We start from the raw sequence: 12,653 nt of genomic DNA, 5'->3' as shown, positions 1-12,653 counted from the left end.
TAAGCTAGACTTTAGGGCAGCCTCGCGGGCAGCGGGAGCCGGCGTACCAATCACGGCGCCGCCTGCAGGACCCGCCACGCCTCCCCCCCCCGCCCCCGCCGTTCCCGTCCCGAGCTATAGGCTACGCAGACGTGGGGGACGACTCGCACTGCCCCCGACTCGAGGGATTGGTACCCAGCGGGCGTCTTAGGCGCTCTGGCCCGGTGGTCATTGCCGTTCTGTCGGCAAATTCTAAATAGAGCTGAGGGCCGACTCTGTCCCGGCCTTGGGCAATGCAAGTTTTCTGAAATCAGAGAGAGGCGCAGTCTGAAATCTACGTGCACCGTTTCTAAATCCTGAAACCCTAAGCATTCTATCTTAGGCAAATTTGGAAGGAGGGGGAGGAGGTGGAGAGGGAGGAGGGGGGAGGAGGTGGAGAGGGAGGAGGGGGGAGGAGGGGGAGGAGGAGGGCGGGCATCTTGGGTTCTACAAAATGAAATAACTATAGGCACAGTGAAAACACAAAAAAGGAGGCTCTACCACAAGCAATTTATACAAGACTTGTCAGCCTTTTCAGATTGGACTTAGTCGTAGAGGAAAATCAGCTTATCCAAGATTCTCTTAGAAATAAAACATCCGCTTCCTCCCACACCCTCCTCTTTTTCTCCTCTTCTTATACTCCTCAAGTTAGAATTAGCCAAACATTTGAACCTGTATTCGTTTCCACTTTAAGAATAATTAATTTTTTTTTTTTTTTTACCACACAGAAGCTTTTTAAAAAGTACAGAAAGTAGCTAAATGCCCACTCCCTCGTCTCAACCCCATGAGTCAGCTCCATTGAGGTGGCCTCCCTAAAAGATTTCGTAACACCTCATTGACACCTCATTGGTTTGCATGTAATCCTAAAGCCACATCTATCTACATCAGAGAATGGGGATATGTACTCTTACTATTTGTAAGCAGCAACACATCCTGCTACAAATCAGAGTTTTGTTACTGAGGAAGAAAGAGAGGATGGACACTGGGATAGGTAACTGGTAGCCTCTGTCACCCTCCTAAGTCACCAATAAAATTTGTGCTTGAGAAAGATGAACTAAGTTTATCCTATGGCCTCATATATTCCTTAACAAATGACCACGTATTCTCTGGAGCAGCACTGTTTGAGAAGCTTACTTCTACAATACAATTTTTAATTACTATGTACCTGACTTGTGAAAGTATACAGTTTAATCAGCCCTCAATCGTTGGACAATTTTTCATTGCTATAAACAACACTGCAATGAACATCCCTACAGCTAAAGTATTTCCCTAGGATAAATTACTAGAGATGGAACTATGGTAAAAAAAAAAAAAAAAATGTACATTTTTAAAGACTTTGTAGAAATACTGCTCTCCAGAAATGTACCAATTTGTATTCCCACTCTTTCATCCACAGTTTGCCATCATTTGAGATTGTCAGTTAACAAAAATATTAGCCAATCCAAAAGGCAGTTTTATTGCAACAACAACAACAAGAATTTCTACAATGAAATGAAAATGTAGGAAGTTCCAAGTTAAAGTGACATTAAACACATACATTGAATTTTTCTTCCTCCTCAAGTCCACCAGAACTACAGTAAAGAGATTAAAAATGTAAATTACAAAACAAGAACAGGAAATATAAAAGAGCAGCAACATATTGGGACGATGAATAAGGATAATTCACTAACCAATATATGAAAGCCAAATCCCAAACCAGCAGCAGAGAAAACTGAGACCCAAACTGATTTACTTTGAAGAATTCTCAAAAAGAGCAAGAACTAATACAAACTTAACTAGAGTCTTTATCATTTCCCACTGGGATATCTGCTAGGGCCACTGAAACTTGTCTCTCTAGTTTCAGCATAGATTTTCCAATGTATTCTGCACAGTGATAGTGAAAATGATTTTTCCACAGCATGTACTTTACTCCATTGCCAAAAACCCTTGATTGTCATGTTATATTTCCTTGAGGACAAAGGTCCAAGGTCCTTGTGTGGCATGCCCAGTTCTACATGACTCGACTTCTAATTTTCCCTCATTTACTCATTCAGAAAATGTTATATGGAGTGTCAGATATGTTCTAGACACTCTAGAAAGCAATTAGGGATACAATGATAATCAAAAAATGACATATCCCCGTTTTTACGGAGCTTAGTATCTCAGGGAAGAGATAAATGTTAACCAAAGAATCATGAACAAAATATAAAGGCAGAATTATGATACGTGTTGTTAAAAAGAGAAATATGGGCAGCCAGGCACGGTCGCTCATGTTTGTAATCCCAGCCCTTTGGGACGCTGAGGCAGGCCAATCACTTGAAGCCAGGTGTTTGAGACCAGCCCGGGAAATATGGCAAAACGCGGCTTCTACGAAAAATACAAACATTAGCCAGCTGTGGTGGTGCATGCCTGTAGTCACAACTACTCAGGAGGCTCGAGAACCGCTTGAACCTGGGAGGTGGAGGTGAGTCTCGACTCACTGCATCACTGCACTCCAGCCTGGGTGACAAAGGGAGACTCCATCTCAGAGAGAGAGAGAGAGAGAAAGAGAGAGAGAGAGAGAGAGAGACAGAGAGAGAGAGACAGAGAGAGAAACATGCAGTTGTGAGAGCATATAATGGGGAAAATGAGGAGGATATAATGTAGAACAAGGAAACCTTCCCGGAAGAACAGATAGTTGAGAGAAAGGCAAAAGAACAGGAGGAGAGGAAGAGCATTTAGCGCAAAAGCTACAGAACATGCAAAGGCCCTGAGGTGAGAACTGAAATACTGGTATGGCTAAAGCATAGTGAGTGAGAAGGAACAGGGTATGTGATGAAGATGGAGAGATAGGTAAGGCCCAGACCATACAGGAATCATGCCATTTTAACTACAGAAATTTACACTAAGAACAATGAGAATCCACTGACAAGATTGAAGGGGGTATGTGTGACAACCTATTTGCATTTTGTAGCAATCACTTTGGTTATTGTATGCAAAACTAATTGGAAAGAGGCTGAGGCAGATATGAGTGAATATAGGGACATTAATTAATAGATTCTTTCGAAAGGCCAGGCAAGAAATATTGCTACCTCTGATTAGCAAAGTCATCAGGAATTGCAGCAAAGTGAATTATTAATTGGAAATGATTTTGTGAGTGACAGAAAATCAACAAAAATAGTATCTTAATGACCATAAAAGTGTATTTCTCTCTCAAGTGAAAGTCCAGAGGTAGGCAATACAGGGCCAATGTAGTGCTGCACAGTGCAAGGGACCCAGGTTTCTATTTCTCTCTACCATTTGCGGCTCCCATTCCTACAATCACCTCATGATCCAAGATGGCTGCTCCAGCTCCAGCCATCAGGTTCATATTCCTGTTAGCAGGGAGGAGGAAAGGGAGGGAAAATGAGACACCATTTCTATTTAAGGATACTCTAGGGACACATCATACATCCAAATTCATCATCATGCCCACATTTACCTGCAAGCAATGCTGGAAAACACAGTCTTTGTTCAAGATAGTCATGTGCTTGTCTACACTAGAGAGTCCTATTACTTAAAGATGGAGGAAAAAATTAAAAGAGAAGTAAGTGTCGCTGTCATAGAAGTATATAAGACTTAATGCTAGATTGGACATGGCATGTGGGAGAGAGGCAGGAGTTGAGGTTTCTGCCTTCTTCCCCAAGAAAAATGGATGTCTACCTTTCACTAAAATTGGATTCTAAATCTCCAGTCTCTCGCCATTCATCCTTGTTCCCCTTCCCTCATCCTCTCCTCCTTACAAACACTAATCTTAGCCCCACTGAATCACCAATCTTCTAAAACACGCTAGCGATATTACAGATGGAGATTTTCAAGGCCTGAAGCTCATACTCTTTGAGTGCCATTCCAAGAAGGTGAACATAAAATTGCAATGACAAAATTAAGCATAAGGCCATAAAAAGGGCCCAGGCAAACTTAAACTTGGTTTACACTAGCATATTTTAACCTGCACCTTTACTTTATCTATCACCAAGATTAAAAATTGTAAGATGCCATAGATTATTAGGTGTGTCCTGACTTCAGAGAGATTAAAATTTGGGGATTGGGGAGGGGGAAGAGGACACCAATCTTTAATTTAGTGAAATGAGCCATTTGCAGATCCCAGAATTGGCCGTGCATATTTCTTCCCTTGTCTGGAAAGCCCTTCTTCTTTCCTCCCCGTCCTTCTCCTGGCTAACTTTTAGTTACCTTTAAGGACTCAGTTCTGAAGCTCCCTTCTCCAGCAAGCCTTCCTGTATGCTTCCAAACCCTTGCGGAGATGCCTCTTCCAAAGCAACCAGTACGTGATTGTATGGGAGCCCTCCTATTTCTGGTGTGAGCCTCTGCTCACTCATGTATTTAGCCTGCTAGGTACCCAGCTCTCTGAGCACAGGAATGACACCTAATTAATGTTTGTGCCACCAGTACCTAGCAGATGTGGGGTAGTCACATTACTGAATTAATAAAGGAATGAAAGAAGCTTTTCTCCATGAGATTATTTGGAAGCACAAAGTATCTATATTAGGGTTTTTTTAAAAAAAAGTTTGACTCTCAGATGAGCAGGAAGAATAACAGTTCTTTATTGTCTCTAACTGATCTAGTTTTGCTTGAAACCCCACCCTAGACCCAGCGTGGTGGCTCATGCCTGTAGTCCCAGCATTTTGGGAGGCCAAGGCAGGCAGATGGCTTGAGCCCAGGAATTGAGACCAGCATGAGCAACATAGTGGGACCCTGTCTCTATAAGAAATTGAAAAATTAACTGGGTGAGGCAGGAGGATTGCTTGAGCCAGGGAGGTTGAGGCTGCAGTGAGCTGTGATTGTGCCACTGCACTCCAGCCTGGGTGACACAGAAAGACACTGTCTCGAAAAAAAAAAGAAAGAAAAAAAGAAAAAAAAAAGAAAACAGCAAGACCCTGTCTCAAAAAAGAATAAAAAGAAAGAACCACTCCAACCCCTCCAAGTATTAGACAGGGTAAAAAGAGAAGACAATGTGAGCTTAAATTTATCAATAAAAAGTGTATTAGGCCAGGCATGGTGGCTCACGCCTGTAGTCCCAACACTTTGTGAGGCTGAGGTGGGCGGATCACCTGAGGTCAGGAGTTCGAGGCCAGCCTTGCCAACATGGTGAAACCCTGTCTCTACTAAAAATACAAAAATTAGGCTGGCTTGGTGGTGGGTGCCTGTGATCCCAGCAACTCGGGAGGTGGAGGCAGGAGAATTGCCTGAACCCGGGAGGTTGAGGTTGCAGTGAGCCAAGATTGTGTCACTGCACTCCAGCCTGGCTGACAGAGCAAGACTCCATCTAAAAACAAAAAAGTATCTTAGACTCTTCAAGTTTAATTGCTCCTTTTAGGAAACTGGTCAGATTCAAGAAAATTTTTAGTCTCTCCTCTCTCTTCTCTTGATTCTTCCGAAGACAATATCTGATTGTACGAGGTATTCATATGACCTGATGGCGGGGGTCAGGAAAATAAGACCTCAGCTCTGCATGACACCTGTAGGTCCTCACTAAGGTGAAGCAGGTTTAATCTGGCTTTTTGTGGTACCAGGCTAGCCCTCACTGCAGAGATCCAGGGTTCTAGCCATTTACCTGTGATTGTAAAACCCTCATAAACTATGGCTCCTTAGCTCTACTAGTTCACCAGACTGCTCACCATCTCCAATGTTACTTACTGGGGGAATAGGTAAACATGTAGATTCTTGCGTATGTCATATGCGGGCTAGTGAGAACCAACAGTTATCTCAGGATACCCAGTCAGAATACCTCTGCCACCGAACACCATTGCTCTAGCACCATGGTGTGAAGCCAAATGCAAGGCCTCTCCTTTCCTAGAGGGAAAGTGGACTACCACCTCCAATCTCTTCAGTTTCTCCAGTACCCCACCTATTTGTTTTTTAATTTTGTAATTTTTTATTTTTGGAGATGAAGTCTTGTTCTGTTGCCCAGGCTGGTGTGCAGTGGCGCAGTCTCAGCTCACTGCAACCTCTGCCTCCCGAGTTTAAGAGATTCTCCTGCCTCAGCCTCCCAAGTAGCTGGGACTACAGGCACCCGCCACCACACCCAGCTAATTTCTGAATTTTTGGTAGAAATGGGGTTTCACAACGTTGGCCATGCTAGTCTCAAATTCCTGACCTCAAGCGATCCACCTGCCTCAGTCTCCCAAAGTGCTGGGATTACAGGCCTGAGCCACTGCCCCAGCCCCAATACCCCATGTATTTGGATGCTTCCACTACAATCACCCGCCTACCCAATATTCCAGTCTGGAGGGAGGTGGAGACAAAACTGACTTTATTTTATTTTCTGAGACAGGGTCTCGCTCTTTCACCCAGGCTGGAGTACAGTGGTGTGATAACGGCTCACTGCAGCCTCAACCTACTGGGCTTAAGCGATTCTCTTGCCTCGGCCTCTTATAGTGATGGGATTACAGGAGTGAGCTACCAAGCCCAGCCAAGTGACTGTATTTTAAATGCTAATCTGTCATGTAACTTCTGACTAACCCTGAGTTGAGAATACCTTCAAAATGTCTCATTGATGTATTGCTCTTTATGTAGAAACATTGCTGGAAAAGACGGTCCCAATCCAGATCCCAAGAGTAGGTTCTTGGATCTCGTGTAGGAAAGATTTTGAGGCAAGTCAAAGAGAACAGTGAAATAAGCAAGTTTATTAGAAACTACTCTGTTACAAAGTAGAAGTCTTCAGCAGGAGAAGAAACACTCCATCCTTTGTTCCTCTATACATAAGAAACTACAAGGAGCAATAATAAACTTGGAACATGCAGATATGCTGGCTAAAGGTAGGGGCTATTGGTGTTACAGATGACCATTAATCCTTCAACCTAAGTTTCCTCATTAATGGTATCTTTAAGTAAAGTAGGGTGCACTCTTAAGACATCTGGACATTCTGAAGGCTTTGTGGAAGATGCTCTGTATGGTTATAAATATTCTGCAATTATAAGTGATGGTCAGCTTGGGTTGTGGCTATTTTCAGACCAGAAGTATTAACCTTACAGGTGCCTTGTGAGTGCTTAGCTACTCACTCAAGATGGAGTCCCTCTGGCCACGCTTTATTAAACCAGAGGCCTGGAAAGCAGGTGTTTCTCTAACAGGAACACCCATTCATTGTAAGTTTCCTCCAAAACAACCCTCGTTGCTGCAGAAATCATAGGCTCTGCTCTGACACCCATAGCCACCTACACGTTCCTACCAGAGCACATATGCTCTTTTCCCAAGATACAAGCCCTGGGTCTGGGGTGTTGTAGTGCAGAGATCTAATTGTCTTGCAGCTGCCCAAGATAACATTTCTGTGTTTCCCTAATAAATCACACAAAACCAACAAACTGGATTTGTCTGGCTCCTTCTTTGGTCTCTCTGCTCCTTCAGCCTTTAGGAGCTGCTTTGCATATGTGGCCATTTCACCAAGGGGAAAGCCAGAATGGGTGGATACGATCTGGCACTTGCTGTAGCCCTTTCTCCTCCCCACACTCCATTCCAGCAGATCAGAAGCAGAAGACTTGCCTTCCTTCCCACTCGGCAGGTACTTTCCTCATGTCATAGCCTCACTTTCCCTGCTGCATGGCATACGTTAAATACCACTCTTACTGTTGCCAAGGTCTCGATTTTGAAATGTTAACTGAACTTTAAAAATTTATAAAGGCTTTCTTTCTTGGTAGTGTCTGGCTTTTTCAAGATGACTGTGTTTCTTGAGATTCAAACATCTTATTTTAGAAGTCAAAAGCTGCTTTTTCTTTTTAATTTCTGACATCACAGTTCTACTTATTCTTTGATGCTGATAGATACTTCTGACTGACCAAGGAGAAGCCCTCATAAAAGAAACGTGATTTTTTTTTTTTTTTTTTTGAGACAGAGTCTCACTCTGTCGCTCAGGCTGGAGTGCAATGGTATGATCTCGGGTCACTGCAACCTCCCCCTCTTGGGTTCAGGCGATTCTCCTGCCTCAGCCTCCCAAGTAGCTGGGACTACCGGTGCACACCACCACGCCTGGCTAATTTTTGTATTTTTAGTAGAGGTGGGGTTTCACCATGTTAGCCAGGCTGGTCTTGAACTCCGGATCTCAGGTGATCCACCCTCCTTGGCCTCCCAAAGTGCTGGAATTATAGGTGTGAGCCACTGCGCCTGGCCAAGAAATGCAATAAATATTAACATGTTTTTGAAAGTTATAATCTCCCTTATGTATTTGCTGGAGCTGCCAAACCTTTCATTCATATGGTTTTTCTATAGTCCACATTCTTTCCTGGAAGGTCAGATTTATCTCAATTTGGAAATATCAATAGGTAGAAATATAAAAAGTGTCCTCACTTTGAGTTTCAAACTTTGAGAAACTGGCAAATGGAACTCAATGTGCAATTTTGATATCAGGTCATAGATGACAGAAACTGAAAAATCTTACAGTACTTTGGCAGAACCTAACAGCTTAACTCTTTATAGCCCACTGAACTTCCAAGTCCCTGAAGTTCTCCTGGTTTTAGATGTTGGGTTTCTATTGTCTATACCTATGAAGTGGTAGAAGGCTACCTGAAGCCTGCTCCAACTAAGCTGACACTGATGATTAATGTGGTATTTAGTCTGTGACCCAAAGCTTAGGACATTCATCTAGAACAGTGGTTCTCAGCTGGGAGCGTTCCTCCCTGCCACTTCAACATTTGGCAATGTCTGGAGACATTTTTGTTTGTCACAACTAGGAAGTTGCTACTGACCTCTCTAGTGGGTGGAGGCCAGGAATGCTGCTAAACATCCTACAATTCATAGCGCAGCCTACTCACAACAAAAAACTATCCAATTATCCAATGTCAATATTGCTGAGGTTGAGAAACCCTGTTACAAAAAATTCTATTGGTCCTGGGCACTTCTCACCAAATCACTGTTTCCACCGTGGTCCAGGTATGTTTTTTCCTGGGTTACCACAGTAGCCTCCTGAATAGTGTCCTTCTGCCTCTGCTCTCCACAGGCTATTCTTTTTCTTTTTAAAAAATACTTATTTAAGGCTGAGCGCGGTGGCTCATGCCTGTAATCCCAGCACTTTGGGATGCTGAGGCTGGGGGATCACAAAGTCAGGAGTTTGAGACCAGCCTGGTCAATACAGTGAAACCTCGTCTCTACTAAAAATACAAAAATTAGCTGGGTATGGTGGCATGTGCCTGTAGTCTCAACTACTCGGGAGGCTGAGGCAGGAGAATCGCTTGAACCAAGGAGGCAGAGGTTGCAGGGAGCCAAGATCGTGCCACTGCACTCCAGCCTGGGTGACAAAGAAGACTCCCTCTCAAACAAAAAAGTATTTAAAATTTAATTTTTCATTTATATACAGTAATGTTCACCATGTTCGCCGTGTACAGATAGGAGTTTTTGCAGATGTATAGAGGTCGTGTAACTGTAGTCACAATCAAGATACAGAAGGGCAGCTCAGTTTTCAAAGTCTCTGCTCTGCTGTCTGAGTCTGCTTCTCTGATTCAGCCTGCTTCAGTCAGAGTCAGACAGTAAAAGAGAAAAAAAATAACTAGAAAACTTGGATGTCCTCTAGTCATTCTACAGGTTTTGACTTCCTGTGGTGCAAGTCCTGAAGTTAAGGTCTAATATTATGTACTACTTTGACAACTGGTGAAATTGGGAATGGCTTAACCTCAAGTCCCTTTCCCTACTCTGTTCCCATGGATAAAGTCCCCTAGCCAAACAGCCCTCCTTATCAGAAGGACCAGGCACAGTGCCTGCTTATCCGTGAGTAGTGGGTGTCAGTTCCCTGCCACCCCACAGAATTATCCAAATAAGCCCATCACATCCTCCTGCAGGAAACAAAGAGCTATAGGGGAGGGAAAAATAGCTTCCTTTTACCCTTCTAGGTTCTTCAGCTGGGCTAAAATTAAATTGACACACGACAGATTAACAGGAGAAAAGCCATATTTAGTCATGGATGTATGCATGAGAATCGCACAAAATCTGAGACTCAAAGTATGGTCAGATGAGTGAAGCTTATACAGCACCCTGAGCTACAGAAAGGAATAGGGGTTCTGGGCTTCCGAGGCAGGGTGGTGACACAAGTTATGGAAAAGCGAGGGGAGGAAATGTTGCTGAATAAAGGTTGTCTTGTTATACAGATAAAAAGTCACTTGGGTAATAAAAGTTGTCTTAAAGCAGCCTTCAAAAAAATAGGTGATAATCTGTCTGGGGATGGGTCAACCTCTAGTCTCCTCTCCCGCAATCCAAGCTCATCTTCCCTGGTTGATATGGTTAATAAGATTCCCAGAAAGGGGATTCATGACAATCAAATTCCTTTTGCAGGATTCATCTTCAGGCAGATCGGGGGATGCTCAAAGAAAGCCTCTGCCTGTAACCCTTGCTCCCCATGTGTCCTCAGTTCAAAGTAATCGGCATACCAAAGCATCATATTTGGGGGTGGCATTCCCTGAACTCCTTTGGGAGTATCCCACCCTCCTGAGTACCCCACCCACTACAAAGCCTACCTTCCACAGCTTCTGATTGTTCATTCTGTTCCCAAGTGCAGCACCCTTGGGCCATGCTGTGTCCTGTTCCCTTGGGCTGGAAGTATAAAAGACGAATAAACTGCTGTCGATCTCACCTGTCCAGTGTCAGGTGGGATGTGTTCAGCCATCCCCATAACCCTAGGGTGGGCAAACTCTTATGAACATTTAAGGAAGCCCTACTTGATCTAGCCCTCCAATCTCTATATGACCTCATGTCCTACAACTCACCCCCAGCTCATTCCGCTCCAGTCATTTGACTGCCTTCTTGTCCCCTAAAACAACATACATGCTTCTGCCTCTTGACCCTTGCAGTGCAGGTCCCTCTGCATAGGATGGTCCTCCAGATATCCACATGGCTAATTCCCACAGTTTCAAAATCTCTCTCTCTCTCTCTTTTTTTTTTTTTTTTTTTTTTTTTGAGGCAGGGTCTTGCTCTGTCACTCAGGCTGGAGTACAGTGGCACAGTCTTGGCTCACTGCAAGCAGCCTTGACCTCCTGGGGTAAAGCGATCCTCCCACCTCAGCCTCCCAAGTAGTTGGAACTACAGGCACACACCACCATGCTCACATAATTTTGTTCATTTTTTTGTAGAGATGGGGTCTAACAATGTTGCCCAGCTGATCTCGAACACATGGACTCAAGGGATCCTGCTGCCTTGGCCTCCCTAAGTGTTGGAATTACAGGCATGAGGTGCTGCACCCAGTCCCTCTTTTTTATTCTCAGTTTCAAATATTTGCTCAGACATGACCTTCCTGGTGAGGACTCAACTATCCTATTTGAAATTGTGAATCCCTCCTCCTTTGTACTCCCAACCTCCCCTTTTCTATTTTTTCTCCCATAACACTAATCATCTTCTAACATGCAATATTGTTTGTTATGCTCTTGTCTGTCACTTCCTTGTTCCCATTAGAATGTTACTTCCAGGAGAAAAGGGCTTTGAACCTTAGCACCTAGGAAGGATACATAATAGGCCCTCAGAAACTGTTTGTTGGCCTAGCACAGTGGCTCATGCCTGCAATCCCAGCACTTTGGGAGGCCAACACAGGTGGATCACTTGAGCTCACAAGTTCAAGACCAGCCTGGGCAACATGGTGAAACCCTGTCTCTACTAAAAATACAAAAAATTAGCCAAGAGTGGTGGCACATGCCTGTAATCCCAGCTACTCAGGAGGCTGAGGTGGGAGGATCACTTGAGTCCAGGAGGCAAAGGTTGCAGTGAGCCGAGGTCACACCACTGCACTCCAGCTTGGGTGACACTTTCTTATCTCAAAAACAAAAAACAAAACAAAAACAAAACAAAACAACAACTATTTGTTGAACTAATGAATGTGTGGGAAAACGTAAAGAATGGTGTGAAAAGAAAAGAAAATTTCAGGATTTACAAATTAATTATGCCAAGGGGAAAAGTTCAGCCCTGGAAACTGAGTCGCATAACACAGCTCTTTTTCTTCTCTGGTGCATGCCTGTTGCTTCTTGACCTTTGTGTTGAGTTGTTATACATTAACCAGACTCCCTATTCTTCATTCAAACCTAGACTAAATGATGTTGGAGATAGACACCCTTGTGATTGTTACCTCTTTCCAATAGAATGTTAAGGAACCCCTTTAGAGTGTAATCAGTAATAGCCAATCAAATCTTGTGTCTGTATGTTAGCCTTTCTATGGAACATGTTATAATTCTGTTCAGCATGTCCATTTTTGCCTAGACAAACAAAACTAATCTCCATTCTTTTGTGTCTGTGTCCATGGACAGCCTGCTACCCTCATTCCTTGCACTTGAATAAACTCTTAACTGGACGCTGATCTTCAAAATTATTTCAGATTGACGTTATAAACATACTAGCAAGGCCGCTAATTCAGAGAATGAAGAACTTTAAAAAATTCAAGCCAGAAATCATTAATCTACTTCTGATCTTTCCCCAGTTTTTAATTAGACTACTCCTTCCTTTTCTACCCTGATCTTGTCTTACGTCAAATCTTTTCATAAGATAAAGCATATTTCGGTGACCTCAACATAGCTTAATACTGATGGATTCTTGAGTTTGCCACAGAGGTGACCTAGGGCTATTTCCATGGCAGAAAAGTGCCGGAAAACATTCTAGAACTTGCCCCTTACCCTACAATAACCCAAGCAGAATGGCATTCCCAAGCCTCATTGTAAATA

Source organism: Aotus nancymaae, unplaced genomic scaffold, assembly GCF_030222135.1.
Source record: "Aotus nancymaae isolate 86718 unplaced genomic scaffold, 86718_ANA_hifiasm-v0.15.2.pri h1tg000062l, whole genome shotgun sequence".
NCBI classification, from domain to species: domain Eukaryota; kingdom Metazoa; phylum Chordata; class Mammalia; order Primates; family Aotidae; genus Aotus; species Aotus nancymaae.
This window is presented reverse-complemented; position numbering follows the sequence as displayed.